The 16,151-nt window shown below is 40.8% G+C and overlaps 1 protein-coding gene across 1 annotated transcript in view; it reads left to right on the forward strand.

The window, feature by feature from the left end:
* The first annotated feature begins 12,626 nt into the window (after window positions 1–12,626).
* LOC308121298 (galactosylgalactosylxylosylprotein 3-beta-glucuronosyltransferase 1-like) overlaps window positions 12,627–16,151 on the forward strand; it is a 30,982-nt gene continuing 27,457 nt past the window's right edge. Inside the window, exon 1 of the mRNA XM_080482473.1 lies at window positions 12,627–12,939. The gene's annotated coding sequence lies outside the window, so the exon portion shown is untranslated. The remainder of the gene's footprint in view (window positions 12,940–16,151) is intronic.

The following is a 16,151-nucleotide window of genomic DNA, read 5'->3' on the forward strand; positions in this document are numbered from 1 at the left end:
ATCACCCCCATATGAACATACAGCCAATTTTAATACTACTGCTAAACACAGTGAAATGTCTATAAAAAATCCTTTTGCATGCATGTTTTTACAAACTCACCATGACAGTGTGACTTTGCAGCGAACGCTTGTTTGCCAGCAATGAGGAACTGATCTCTTATGGCAGCTTCACTCATTTCTCAGCCTTATGTTTAACACCCGATTTAGACACTTATTCGAAATAAAACCATCAACATTATTTTGTGATGTCAAGACCAATATTGGCTTTTTTTTATAAATTTTTTTTACTTTATTTGAAAATTTGCTTTGAAAAAAAAAAAGGCTTCTTCAAAAAATGACGATTACAGCAGAGCCAGCTGTGAGTTTTGGTTCCATCGGCAGTTTCCAGGAAACCTGATAAAGCAGCCGTGTGTTGATAATACAAAATAGTAGATGACAAACGTGTTCTGGCGGGAAGCTGCTCGCAGTCGCAGGAAAATGTCAGGTTGATTTCCCCGTTGACGACAGAGCCATTTACAAAACAGCAGGCGCTGCTCGGCCCGTCAAAAATAACCCGCTTCTCCCCAGCTGATTTCAGACCCGGGCCTTCGAGCAGATGTGGGAGGGGCTTTCTTCCATTTCGAGTGGCTCTTTTCTTAATTGCGACCATCGGAGGCTGGGATGTGCGTTCAAATTAGCAGCACCTCATGACATTTAATCTCGGTTAAATCAAAATCCCGACGATATAATTACCGTCTCACAAAAAGGACCAGACGTCGTTGGTCAGGATGAGTGCAAAGCTGCAGTGGGACGATATTCCAGGATGCACGACGCACTAGTAAACGCTACGCCAGGGATAAAGCTGTCCTGTATTCTGAAGCCCGGCGGCTGTGTCGAGCAATTTTTCAGCAGATGAAGGTGTTAACCTGCTGATCTGATATATGTGCTGTAAATAGTGTCTGTGCGAACCCTCAGAAGCATAATGATCACCCCTCCCTCTTTGTTGGAATTCATAAATTATCCAGGCGCAGTGATTTATTGCAGGGTGTCACAGCGGTGTGAAGCCTGCCCCCGCACCCGGTGGAACAAATGCTCCCACCAAGTGTGTGTGTGTGTGTGTGTGTGTGTGTGTGTGTGTGTGTGTGTGTGTGTGTGTGTAGTGTAACGGTTACTACGCTTGCAGACTGTAGGCCCGGCTTACTAAAATCCTGCAGAATTGCAGGACGCTTTTATTTGTCATGTTTTGCTAAACGGAGCTGATTTGGACGTCGTTTCTGAAATGCTTTGAGCAGGACAAGCGAGAAACGGCAGATTTTACGGGTAAATTAAGGCAAACGTGCACAGTGGATAGTGTCTGTCGGGCCTGTCAGGTTATTCAAGTGAAAGCGGAAAACCTCCGTCTATGAGAACGGCGCTCGTACATTGTTAATGTTTATTGTTCTCGGCGTGTGTGGGTGTGGTTTCTTTACAAAAAAACAAGACAAGAGCACCCACTAGTGGCCTGGCATGCTAATTGTTTTCACCATTTCTGCTTAAACCGATATTGTTTTTCAAAATGTTGACGCCAAACTTCTCTGAAAGGAAAACACATGTCACGTAAACTGTACACAATATCTCGTTTGCACTGATTTTTATACGTGCAATCCTTCAGTAGATAATAAAAAACAACTTATTTTTTCACTGGATATATAGAATAATAGTGTTTAGCAGTCATTTAACAACAACATATTGCCTTGTCGTCCAGCGTTCATCCACAAATTGCCGCTTGGCATGAGACTCACTTCCTGCTCACAGGTTAGAAAACAGACGTGTCAATTTAGGAGGAGGACGGGGAGGCACAGCGAGGGGCTCGGAGGCGGCGGGGGTCCTCAGGAGGGCTCGGCGAGGAGTAACGCTCCGTTAATTACTGCCATTATATCTCCGGTCTCCTCCTGAGACGAAGGTCTTGCTGCTCAGGCTCTCAATATGAAAGGTTGTTTGTCTTCTAATGTCGCGGGAGGAAAGAAAAGCCGAGGCGGCGGCACTTCTTCGGTTTGCTCGTGTGCATGACTTGCGACAGTTAGTAACATCTCGAGATGTTCGTCTGGTAATGGAAGGTTAATGAGGCTGACGCACCGGCTCATGGGGACAACAGGAAGTCTCGAGCAACGATGAAGTGGCGTCTGATTGTGAGAGATTTGTTAAAAAAATAAATAAAATCCATCAGCTGGAGCCAATCCCAGATAACCATAGCACTTGTATCAGTATCGGTATCAGTATCGGTATCGGTATCGGTGCGTCCTTAGTAAATTCTATGTTTTGTTCTATTATCTATGTTCCAGCAAAAAAAAAGTTTTTTTTATCTTTTCATTTTTTGTTATAATATAATATTGTTCTCAAAAAGAAGTGAAGGTCTACATATGTTAAAAAAAAAAGTAATAGTAAAAAGCTCTTTTCATTTATTTTATTCAAGTCCAGCACCTACATGTTTTTTAGTTTTATTTTTGCAAAACAGCCCATTTCTAAGAGGAATCGTGGTTTCGTATCGTTTTCACATCACAGCTAAAAGAGAATTCAGATTTTAGCTCAGGTGTTTCTGTGTGGTGTTTGCATGTTCTCCCCGTACACTTTCTACATATTCCTTCCTCATTACAACGATGTGTGATTCCGGCCGATCGAAAACTCTGATTCAGCATGTTTGTATTTTCTCTTGCACCTTCACTAATCTCTCGTTCTTCCTCCAGCCTCCGTCTCTCCTGCTGATGTTGGTTTTATCATCGCTGAGCCGTGCAGAGAAAACACAGCTGATGTGCAATTAGAAGAGTGGAAGAGGAGTTTGTTTCTTAGCAGCTAAAACAAAGTGGTTTCTGTGTATGTGGTGCATTCCTGCTTTCTCCCTGAAGCTCCGTCAGCTTTGTTTTTTTGTTTTTTTTTAGCATCTGTTGCATGCTGGGAGATCTTAAGAGTTTCATTGCTTTATGTAAAGAAGTGTGTTGATGTGCGGTGCACATGACCATAAACATCTTTTTCCACGCAGATGAATATACGGTATATAAGTATTGGGACGCTATCAGTGTGTCAAGGTCACAAACAATTTGACCTCAACTGGGCTTAACTGGTAAAATAACAAGACCAGCACCAGATTAGATCCCTTTAGCTTTATTGCAAACAGGAATGTTTTGGAAATGGTCAATTTCATTAAAATTTTTTTTTTAAAAAGTTGGAATTTTAGAAAGAAAAAGTGAAGTGTATATTACTTTATAATGTTTTTTTTTCTTATTTTCTCTTTTATCCCTTTTTCATCTTTATTCCCTTTTTTGTCTTTTGTTCATTTTTAGTTTTTTTCATTTTTGAATGTTTTGTCTTTTTTCCTTTTTATCCTTTTTTTTTCCTTTTTCATTTTCTCTCTCTTTATTCTTTCCTATTTTTCCTCTATGCGTTCCTCTTTTTCTCAGGAGCAGTTCATTTTATAATTCACGGTGATCATATGAACGATCGTTCTATGTTTTCACAAAGTCACCCCCCCACGGCTTGAATTCAATGTTGAATCTGCTTTGGAAGAATAAGGTGGGAACGTTCACAGCTCAGCCACTGATCCCTCAGGTCCTCATTCACTGTCGTGAAACGACAGAATGAATGAGAAAGATAATCACAGTGTTTCCTTGGGGGCCTGAGCACGTGACACTATATTCTAGATCCTCTAAATACAGAATCATCGTCCAGCTGCATTGTTGCTCTCCTGACACACCGTATGGACGCAAAGGGGAGGTTACAAATCATCCAGTTGTGATTGAAGTCGCATCACTGTGACCTCTGAGCATCAATCATTCTTTCATTGGCCCCCATGGAGAGAGCTGATTGGCCCCGATGGCAGCTTTCATCTCTGATCCTCTAAAAGATGGAAGGGAACCAGTGCCAGTCCCGTCATTTTACCCATCAGACGTCACTGATGGACCTCAGAGTGCTTTCAGATTGTTTCCATCAGAACCACGGAGCCACGAGCAGCTCGGTCCGCAGTGAGACGGCTGCGACGTGAACGGACACGAAGACACTCCCAGCAGGGGGCTTCTGTTCCGGAAAAAATCTGGAAATGATCTGCAACATTTCAAATGAAGGGACAAATGAAAGGAAAGGTTCTAAGACTTTACAAGGCGTGTCATGACATGTGTTCTCTCAAGAGAAGATCCTTCTCAAACATTCAAACATGATTGATTCGAGAGTTTTCTGTAAATAATTGATAGAAGGTAATATATATATATATATATTTTTTTAAAGATGGTCGCTCATCTCACTCAGCGCACAGTAAAGACCATGCATGTATGTCAATGTCAGGCGTCCTTACAGTGAAAACGGAAACATTTTGTTGTGTTTTGGGTTTCCCGTTACACGACTTCGGCGCTCGGAGCCGGTAAAAACATAACTTTTGGAAAACAGTTAAAACTCGATGACGATAATACATTACGGTGGCCCAGGAGGGCCAACAGTACAACACAACAGCAAAATTCCACAACAGACGAATTATTTTGATTACGTATTTTAATGAGACGTTAGTAAAATGCTGCTGTGTGATGACTGTGATTAACGTCATTATGTGTTTTCAGAAATCACTATTGTTGGTCACCGTGTTGAAATTGTCATAATGTTACGTATGTGATCTGCCGTCCATTGTTCCGTCAGAAAATACTGTCCCCTGGAAACAAAGCATCTTCTCCGACCGGGGTGTTTTCAGAAAGTCGTTCCCCCCCCCCCCCCCCCCCCCCCCCCTTCCGTTTCCATGGGAACAGAGTCGGAGCATTTTTTTTAAAATTGCGTTTTCCCCTGTTTCCATGGACATGGAGTCGGTGTGTTTTTGAAAACTTCCACCTTAGATCCCATTTTCCAAAAGTTGTAGAAATTTTTACGCCATTTGTGGAGATTAAAAAGAAAATGAAAAAATTGTTCTAATGACAAGGCAGCGTTTTCATTTTCTCTTCGATTTTGTGGGGAGCATTTATCTAAAAGTTTTATTTGGAGGCTTTGATCGCTCAGGCATAAGATTACACTTCCTGGATCCGACACCAAACAAGAGGCGCTGAATCATGTTTTATTAATGAGCGAGTACGGTTTTTATTCCTCAACTTCTTGTGTCCGCGGCGAGCAGATTGTGTTAACAGTGAATTTCCATCACATTAGTGGAAGCAGCCACACGCTATGAAGGAAGTTGTGTCGGTGCGGGGGAAACCGCAGTGTTACGCTTCACCCAAATTAATAATTAAAAAGCAGAGCTTGTTGGATGCTGGCTCGTTCGCCCCTCTTTTACTGCGTGGGGAAAAAAAAAAAAAAAATCCAATTTAAAGTTGTGCTGCAATAACAGCAGCAGCTTTATTACCCCAAAAATCCCTCATCCATCATCGTTTTCCAGGACAGTAGCTGCACAGAATCGCAGGTTGTATTGATTTTTACAGCCACATCTGTGGTGGTTTTTTTTTTTTTAAATTTGCTGAGATGGCAAACAAGACATCCCGGCTTCATTAGAGGACACAAGATGGAAGAGATTGTAATGCTTTTATGACTTCTGTGACTTTTTTCCCACATTGCATTTATTATTGCATATATATTTAAAATACCCCATCATGGGAGGTGTGTCTAAATTCTACAAATATACAAGGTGCGTGATGTGACATGGTAAAAAGAAGATAAAATGTTTGAAGAGAACATGTTGAGTTATTTAGTATCTCTGTGCCGATATATTAATTTGCCTTTATGATGCTGCTTGAACGTTTACTGTGTTGTTACACTCACACTTTTGTGCACGTCTGTCTGCACTGAGCATAAATGAGCTATTTGCAATATCAGAACATTGACAGCGGCTGTATGAAGACACGCCAGACAGTGTCTTTGGTTTCTATTCATTTCCCTCCGATAGGATTTCAACAGGTTTTTCACATTAATGACAAATTTCATCCTTCTTCTCTTAAGTGCGACTAGAAATCTGTCAGAAGTGTTGCTGAAGAAAACAAGGTAATGAAAATGTCTAAACTGTGAAGCTTTTTTCTCAAATTGTTCCCAAGAAATGACAAGAGAGAAAGAAATAATAGTGAAAAATCAGTGTATGTAGAGTGAGAAATGAAAGCACAGTGCAGTGACGGTCTCCTTGAAGTTAAAGATAAATTAAAGAATGTTATTAGTGTTTCATCTTTTACCAACTGATGGTATTCTTAAAAAAATGAAAGTGTCACGCTCGAAAATGACTGGTTTACACAACCTTGTGTATGGTGGAGTTACGGCTTCCGTTAAATCATCAGTGTCAAACACATTTTAGTTGAGGTGCCACATACAACCCATTTCATCTTGAGCAATAACTAATTGAAACTTTGGAGTTTGTGACGCATGGTATACCTGATGAATGTGTCTCTATTTTTGCAAAAAAAAAAAAACCCACACAATTACAAAATAAAATTACTACAATTTCACAATAAAGTACATTTTAATGAAACCTTTTGGTAAAATACAGTGAAATGTCCCGGAAATCTTCTATTAAGCATGTTTTAACAAACTCCCCCCGACCGCATGGCGTGAAATCCATAATATTTTGCAACACTTGTGCAAAATGTCATTGTTTTTGTTGAGAAATAATCCGCTTCATGTTACTTTTGGTCCAAACCTTGACTAAACAGCTTTCAAATGCATTAGAAATTAACTTAATTGGGGGGGACTTAAAAAAAAAAATAATAACCTTGTGACCCCTGTTTAAAAGGATGATAAAAGTGAGACTGAAGTTTAGTTTGGACCTTTTGGACCATCTCAGTAAATGTCTTAAAATAGGTGCAAAAAGCTATTTGGATCCTTTAAATGAAAGGTGTACAAACCCTTTTGTCAAAGTTACTTTTAGATTGAATTATTTACGTTTTTAAATTGAAAAATTAAGGTAATTTGCTTGTACATGTAAAGGAAATACACTCCGGTGCTGACGGGACGACAGACTCATACAGAAATCAGTCACATGTAAAACTTTTAACAAACCTCAAAGCAAATTGAATCAACTGGACTTGGTCACATTGGAAGACAACTTCAGTCTTTATCCCAATGTTCGCATCAAATCACGGCGACTCAGCTGAGCTAACTGAAAAATAATATGAACAAACACCAACTGAATGAAAAATGCAGTTTACTTATCAACTATAATGTCTTCGTGCATAAAGATAATTTGTGATGGTGTTTATTTTTCTTTTCATCAGTTAAATATTCATTGTCACCGGGGGGCTCCTACACACAGCAACATAAACTCCACCGTTGTTTTTCTTCTTTCTTTCTTTTTTTTTTTTCACTATTGCATAACGAAGTGAGGCCATGTGGTTGGTTAAAAATTCATGCTCTGATATAAAACAACCTTGGGCCAAGGCTTGGCTAAAAAGATGAAAGCACAGGAAGGTCTGAATGCCAGCGAGACTGTGGCTTTACTGCGGCGAACACGTGAGGCAAATGTGGCTGATAATCAGAGTTTTCTCCTTATATCTTAATATTAACAGGTAGAATTCGTGACGTCACACATTTCCAGTCCGGAGGAGCTCCAGCAGTGTGAAAAAGTGGCTTCAGAGTAAATAGTTCTACATGTCACACTGTAGTATTTAATAGTCCACAATGCACTAGAATACACAATTCAAGGTGTATTTTTTCTGCGTTTTTCGAGGGGAGGTCCCTAAATAGTGAGGTTTGCTCCTTCATGGGCTCAACATCTTTGAAAAAGGGTGGTGCTCTTCTATTAAGAACTATACGGTATCCACACATTAAAATACAATGAGCCTCTTATTGCTGAAATGTAATCTTCAGAGCTGGGGGTTTAAAATGACAGTTAATCACTGAATTGAACAAATGTGGTGGAAAACAAAAGGCTCAAAATTAAACATGGAATCCAACCAACTTTAAAAGTTTTGTTTGTGCCACATGGACAAAGTTGTTTAACCCTTTATGGTTGGAGTTATGATCACTTCCATTGTGTTTGGTTCGGGATCATCACACCCAAAAACAAAAGCTGGAGAGTGAAGTGAAAAGCTGCTTAAAAAAAAAACAACACACACTTTACATGTTCAACAAGATGAGATCTCTGAAAAACGCTCAACTAATCCTGACAGACAAACAACTGGTTTTCCATCTTCCTTTGCACTGTGACAGGGCGGCTCCCCAACTCCTATTGTACCTGTACATGCTTTATTGATTCAAAAAAAGTTCTGTTTCTCGGTTGTCGGTTCAGTTTACCGCTGTGTAGATCCCACAGACAAGAGAACTCCTTTGTTGCCGTCATAATTGGAAAGCCATTCAGCGACCGTACCTCCGTGAGCCAGCGTGTATGAATGCTGTTGTCACAGAATGAATCACACCTGAAGCTCGCCGGACGATACCTGATTATTGACTGTAGGATTCCTTATATTTGTTTTGCCCTCAGATATTTGCAATTAGGCTTTTGTTCGTATGGTGCGCTCAGTTGGAGTGGTTCGTCTCAGTGTCCCTGAGCAAAGTATTTCTATTCTACCTGCATAAAGAATGTTGAGGATACGATGCATACTGAAAAGTATGATAGACGTACATCTTCTATGTGACATATTCTGTATTTTTTTCTGATTTAAATGAAACTGGTAATAGGACCAGCTTTGTGTAAAATCCATCCACATATAATCTTTTTTTAACATTAGCTTTCCGTTTAACTGTATTGATTTAAAGTTTTTCGTGTCACTTTATTATTTATTTTCAGTATTAATGTATGTGGCGCCTTACATATAATTTAATTAATAATTGTAGTCAGATATTTTATGTTTACTTCTTGCACTGCTCTATGTTACAAAACGTTGGTTCCTACCTGAGTGTTGTTGGTACAGCCCAATTAATGGACGCACGGGAACGTGAGTTCGCCTGCAAACTGTCTTGCCGCTTTGGTAATCCACTTAGCACAGAAGAGAGTAAAACTTAAGAAGAAGCAACATTAACTGTAACCCGCCTGACCCACTGCCCGGGAAACGTTGAGCCGTACACATTTCCGGGGTTACATATAAGTGTTTGTGATGGGCGGAACCAAATGGGTCAAATCCAGGGTTTATTCGTCATTCTGTGTGCGTCTGAGGAGAGTTTGAGTCAAAGTCACCCCTCAGTGAGTAAAGCATACCTTTAAGTTGAGCCTGCTTCTTATTCCGCTCTTCATTTCACGAGACAAAGAGCAGAGGATCGCGCACAGAATACCAAGCCGGCCTGGGAAGTGATTTGTTCGCTGGTTTGGAAAAGCTTCCCTTCCAGGCTTTTGGTGTCGGGAGAATTCATCCAACGCTGTCGGCTGCCCAGCGAGACGCTCGGGGACAAAACGCTCGGCCAATCAGCTTGGCTGAGACGTTTTCTCCTTCCTGCAACTTTCTTTTTGCCATGTTCTGCCGGTCTCACATCTCCTCACCAGCTGGTCTCTGGTAGGAGTGACAATATCAAGGTAAATATTGCTTTTGCAGCACTGTGCCCCTCTTTGGTAATGCAATAACAAACCAGAAACCCAAACCATCCACATCAGGCTCTCTTAAAGCAAAACTGCAGCTGACTGCCTCAGTCACACATCCTCCCTGGTTTATCATATTCAGTATTTATCTCTCTTTTTTTTTTTTTTTTTTTTCTTTTTTAAAAAGAAGGATTTTCGTGCCGTGACGCTCTCGCTGCAGGATGGAGATTACTGCGCTCGGCTTTGTCCTAAATATTACCTTCGGCTCTCTGGGGAGCAACTTCCAGGAGACGTGGAAGTCTGTCAAAATGCTCACAGGGTCCCCGGGCGCTTTGACCTACTTGTTCCTCCGACGAGGCAAACTGTGAAGACAATCCACAATCAGCAAATATTGTCTCACTGCATTAAAGCGACAACACTCCCGTACAAAACGGCAAACAGTTAAAATGTGGACAACATGCTGGACGTTACCAAACCACCGTCGCCAATAAGCCTTCAATTAATCATGAGAAGATTCCGTCAAAGCAAACAGTGTAAATGCAGCAATAACATTGTGATCATATTGTATTATTCTAAATATACAACAATATACATAAAGAGCACATAAGTACACTGGGAATTACAGTGGAAAAGGAAAAGGTTTTAGTTTTAATCTTTATTGTTATTATGCTTGTATTGGGCGAGAAATTATATTAGAATTTTACATATTTTTACAATTATTCTGAAAGAAATGAAAACATGTATGTGTTTTATCATGCCGCCACTAGAGAAATAAAATTGAGTAATGTTTTGATGTTACATGTTAAAAGTATTTGTTGGACATTTACTGAAATGTGTGAGGTTAAATTACCAGCAAAAAGTACTGCTTCATTAAAAGAAATGTTAATTATTCACTAAGATATACAGAACATCTTTTAGCAGTTTATCTGTGTGCCAAGATTTTTTTTTGTGGCAGATTTAGAAGTTATATATTTTCTGTCATACTGATGTATTGAATACAATTTTTTTTTAAATATATATATATTTTTTTTTAAATAATGACCTTGTGCTTCGCCGTGTGAAAAATGAATAATAATACTGAGAAGTGGAGGGCTCTGTGCCATTTTTATTTTTGCTTCTGGAATTTTTTCAAAACTCACTGGGATTAAGTGTTTTGAGACTTTAAAAACTAAACGAATCCTGGCTTTTGAGCTTGTGTCCATTTTATTTTTCCCTCATTAAGATGTGAAGCATTTCCGGGGAAATAATCGACGCCGCTCACACCTGGACTCGCTTAAAACGCCCCGTGATCGTAAAGGTCAGAGACTGAAACTTTGAAAGGCCACAGCGGCAGAACGCTCGACGCTCATCCTGATGAAGACGGGACGAATCGGGCATCAGGATACCCGATGGGCAAAGGGGAGGAATGCATTACGAAGACAAAAACACACAAAAACATCTCGGTGTTCACCTTTAATGATCATCCTCCAAGGAAAGGGGAAGAGAAAGGTTTTAAACTACATGTACATTTTAAACATTTTCTCCCCATCCTGGCGGTGATCTAAATCCGCAAACTGGTGTTAAAAGTGTTGTATCGATACTCGCTTTGTTTTTCCAATTACTGGGGTGTCACATGACGCTCAGCCGCCATCCATTATTTAGTAAAGGTTAGGCAGCAGTTTGGTGGATTATCCACAGTAGCTTAGCATTTCTTCTAAATGTCACACCTTTCAGAAAGAGGAAAAGTTACACTTAATGGATCCTAAGGGGCGATCCTTCACCGTCAAAAAAATTGCTGTTGTGTGTGTGTGTGTGTGTGTGTGTGTGTGTGTGTGTGTGTGTGTGTGTGTGTGTGGGGGGGGGGGGGGGGGGGGGGGGGGGGGGGGGGGGGGGGGGGGTCCTGTACAGTACACTCTCTTTCACTGAAAACACAGCAGTCGCCTGACTGATTAATGAAAATATGTCACTACAATGGAAACTGGACACACAAAATGATGACCTTGCAATTTAAAAAGAGTAGTGGCTCTCTGCAGGACTGCTTGTTGGATCGGTGGAAGTGTGTGAGAGGTAACTCGTCTCCACTGATTTCTTCAGATACACATGAAATAACCAATTTTGTTTCAGAAAAGACTAGATTATTCAAGCTGACCGTTCCACAGTGGCCTGGTATTTTCACACCTGTAGATCAGTGGAAGTGAGATGCAACTGACCGTTGGTAAGAGGCCACTTGTTACCTCCATTTTACCAGGACAAAGAGCAGCACTCAACATGCCTGCCGTGGGATCTGTGGAAGTGTGCTAGTTAGTTCCAGTTAGTATCAACTTTACAGAGATTGCTTTAAAATAACAAAATATAAAAGTCATTGAATTTGCAGCACTGATACATTTTAAAGAGTATTTCCTCCCCCCCTCATCGATCTCATCATGGTTTGGTTTTTTTGTTTGAATCAGGACAAACAGCAACACTCATCATGATTGCCATGGGATCCGTAGAAGTGTACTAGAGGGAACTGACCTCCAGTTAGTATCAACTTTACAATGATTGCTTTATAAAATGAAACGTGTCATTGCATTTGCAGCAAAGATGCATTTAAAAAGAGTACCTCCTCCCCCCTCATCAATCCCATGATAGTTTGGTCTGTCAGCGTACAGCATTAACGCTCATGGGCCAGTGGAAGTGTGTAAAACGGAGATGACCTTCGGTAAGTCGCAAATATAAAAAAAGAATTTTACTTTTAGAATTACAGTACTCTTTGGGTGACGTCTCTTCATACTGATCTATTGAATCATCTAAATTCAGCTCATGTTCACGTTCACACTGAAAAATAAAAAAAGAATTTTCTGGGACTCTAGGAGAGTTTTCAGGATTCTTTTGACAATCTGGAATCCAACCGGCGGTCTTTCCTCCTCTTGCTACCCGTTGTAGGCAGTCCATCCCTCTGTGGCGTGTGATTCAGGGTTGGTGGGGGTTGGTCCTGTCCTCACAGCACAAACCCCTTCAGTCCCATAGAAATACACTCACAGATGTCTCACTTCAAGTCGAGTCTGCCTCTCTCTCTCTCTCTCTCTTTCTCTCTCTCTCTCTTTCTCTCTCTCTCGCTCCCATCCGCAGACTTCTGCCAGAACACGACAGCTCCAACAGTAGCAGGAAAATCAAGGAGAAACAGAAGGGATGGAGGGATTAATGGGGGCACTGAGAAGGAGTGACAGAGAGGAGCAACGGCAGGGGAGAGTGAAGCAGAGGGAGGGAGGGAGGGACTGAGGGAGGGAGGGTTTCCACTGGCTAATAAGCTGCTCTCTCTTCCCTCCACATCTTCAGTCTTCGGCGTGAGCTCTGGCATCACATCACCCGGGATGTGCAAACCTGTGAGCCGCGTCCGTTCATCCGCTCTGTTCAGGGACGACTCCTCTGGGAAACTGCTAACTGCTGCAAAGACTGACTGGAATCTGCTTTGACGAGATCTCGGTGGCAGAAGGAGACGAAGGAAGAGGAGGAGGAAGAGGAGGAGGAGGAGAGGAGTGGATGCTGAGCTGCCACACTCTACAATTAAGGTCTGAACCCGTCTTTATTTCTCTGCTTGGAGGCTGTCGGGGTTTGAGATGCTCGGCACTGACAGGCAGGACAGGCTTCCGGAGGCTTTTCCAAGGTGTCAGTCTGATACTGGAGTACAGATCGACTATTGACGCGAGTTTTTCCACTGAGCTGCAGAAAAACTTTGAAGCTAGTAAGTCGTTTACCAAAGACTACTAACTCGTCACGACGGGTAGAAGATCTTTGTTTCTCAGTTCCTTCATGGATGTAAACTGAGATTTATCACTAAATGATGGTTGACTTCTTGAAGACAAATAAAAAAAAAAAGATAAAATGGGTTTTAATGGAAGATGTGCAACAGTTGCAAGTGTTATGTAAAGACTTCCAGCTTTTACTTTCAAACTAACGATCAGTCATCATCAACTGATCTTTCTTTCCCCTGGATGAGCTGTTTCCTTAATCTTAATTGAATTAGAGGATCGAGGGCTTGAGGGTTCTAGGGTTTGTTAAACAGCTCGACAGGATTCAGGGAGCAGAAAAATGATCAAATTTGATTATTGAATATTGGAGAACAGGTAGGATTAAATCTGTTTTTCTTCTTTCTACATTTTTCTTCAAACATATTGAATTTAATATATTTCAATCCAGCTGTATATTGAGACGCCTGAACCCAGACTACTGTTTTTTTGTTTATTTCAAAAAGCAAAGACAGCTTTTGTTTATTTATTTACATAAAGAAAAACACAAATTAAGACTTTAGTGAATAAAATACGGATTTCAATTCAACTATTGTTTCCATATTGTTATTTTTTTTAAGTAAAACATTTAACAAGTTACCTTCAGCCTAAAACAATAATGGCATTTTGAGGCAAAAAAACAATCACTTATTTCCACTTTGAACAACTTATAACTATAAAAGCAGCTTGGAACTACTCAACTGGTTCAATCAGTCACTCAGTCAGTTAACTTCGACTTACAAACATTCAAGATTTCTTAATATGAAGTTGTGGCTTAAGTTTAATTAACAATAGGAGGACGTTTATTCTCTAATAATGGTGGAGGGAGAATTGGTGATAAAATCAGCCTGTGTGTAAAAATATGCATATGGGGATGATTTCAACTGGTGAAAGCAATCTACGTGCACAACTATTCTAATCTAACGAATTCTCTGTCCTTTCATGGAAGGTCCAGGCTGAATTGTAAATATTTTATTGGGCCTTTTTATGATATCAAGAGAGAGTAAATTCGTATTTTACTGCACTGAGAAATCCCGTCATACTGACATTAGTGGAGTTGAAAGCTCCTCCCTAACGGCATCATTATGTGAATCTATTGTCATTGTTCAATTAAGGAACCTCGTGAGATCCCAAAGTGCAATTTGCAGCTTTGCCTTGTCACATCTGCATGTGTGTAGGTAACTCTCAGCGGGGTTTCCAGCTCGGCTCAATCACTGCTTCGGCTTGCAAAGTTTAATCCTCTGCAGGGCTTCGCTGGGTTCTGTCATTCTGACCTGGGGCGACACATTTCCAACTTGACTGTGTGACTCGAAGGTGTTTTACATGATGTTATCTTTCAAATATCCAAGGAAATGTTTACTGAGAATGTGGGTGAAATCAAATGACCTCCACTTGATGTCATGTTAAAGTTTATGTTTGTGCTCCATGTTAAAGGAAAATCCAAACTCTGAGGTCCACACGAGAATGCAGTTTCACGTAAACGTATTGTTTTTGGGGGGATCATCCACACGGTGCGGCATTTTAGGAAAATTTTAGGAAATTCTAAAACGCTGACTCGGCTTTGAGGGGTGGTCAAACACGCACATTTGTGGTAAGCGATGATGACACCATTCTATGTGCTTCTGCATGCTTTGGTGAGTCACAGTGCCCCTTAAGGCCTGGCATATGTACTACAATGCCCTCAGGCATTGTGTTGAGCTGTGTTCATACTGACGTGTTAGCGAAAAAAAATGTTTTTTTGAATGACGGGGAGAGAAAATATTGTTTTGGATCGTGTGGACAGAGCCTGAGTGACTTTCATATCAGTGTTGACATCGGTAGTGTTTCATTTCCACATGTATGCTGACAGATATTTGAACTAAGGTGTAAAGTAGAGACGCACCAATACCACTTGTTTAAAAGACAGGCGCATGGATGTTTAAAATGTATTCCCCACTTAATTCATATGCCCCCATCACGTTTAACAAAGAATTTTCCTCTGGGATAAATAAAACATTTCTATTCTATTCTATTCTATTCTATTCTATTCTATTCTATTCTATGTACATGATTTGGGCTGTTTGAAAATGAACCAGATCAGTGAATTTTAATGTTTTGGACATTAAGAATAGTGGATTTCTGTGATAAATGTGAGTTGTGACCATTTTTTCGCAGTGTTTGTAAAAACATTGCCAGAAATCTTTTCACAGTAACTGAGACTCCAGAGAGTTGACAGAGGATGTGGAATGAACTGTGGTGCCGGTTTCTTTTCCTCACTCTGAAGTGAAATCCTGCGTTTGTTTTGTACTTGTTTAACATGACATTTCCATTTCTTTATGCTCAGAAATAAAATTTCAGGAGTTCTCACCATATGTCTATTTGTATTATTGCGAGAGTATTCGTTTCACAAATCCAATGGAGGGATGTCTTGTTTGAGGAAGAGATGGGTTTGTGTGCAGAAGGTTGGCTTCCCGAGCACAGCTCTCTATCCTGGATGCTGCTCAGTGTCTGCCCATTGCTCCTCATGGATGGCTTAAATCCACAGCATGGATTTCACTTTACCACTGTTGTTATGCGAGGAATAATAGGAATGTCCACCACTACATATATATAGGATTTTAACACTGATTCTGAATCGCGGGCTTGTTCTCCTCTGCACTGTCGATGCACCTTTCTCGCCAGACTGTTGAAAGCTGGTTCAGATCAGAGGCAGATTCTCACTTGAAATGGAGGGAATGCTGCATGAGCTGATCAATACACAGAGCAGGATGCTGACTCCTCTGAAGTCCCCGCTGAACTGTGCTTTTCTAACGTCAGATGTACTGTGAGGGATGTGTGGATGACAGAACTGCTGCCATCAGTGCTCACAACGGGAGATATTTATGGGTCGCCCATCAAGGAGAAATAAAGTGGTCGTCTCGTCGGTGGATTCGGACGCTGTCAGCCAAAGTGAGAGTCACCTCGCTATATTAACATGAGATATGAGGCAGTAGGGACCGGCTTTAACTACTGAAGAT

The sequence above is a fragment of the Lipophrys pholis genome (assembly GCF_963383615.2).
Source record: "Lipophrys pholis genome assembly, chromosome: 16".
Lineage (NCBI taxonomy): Eukaryota > Metazoa > Chordata > Actinopteri > Blenniiformes > Blenniidae > Lipophrys > Lipophrys pholis.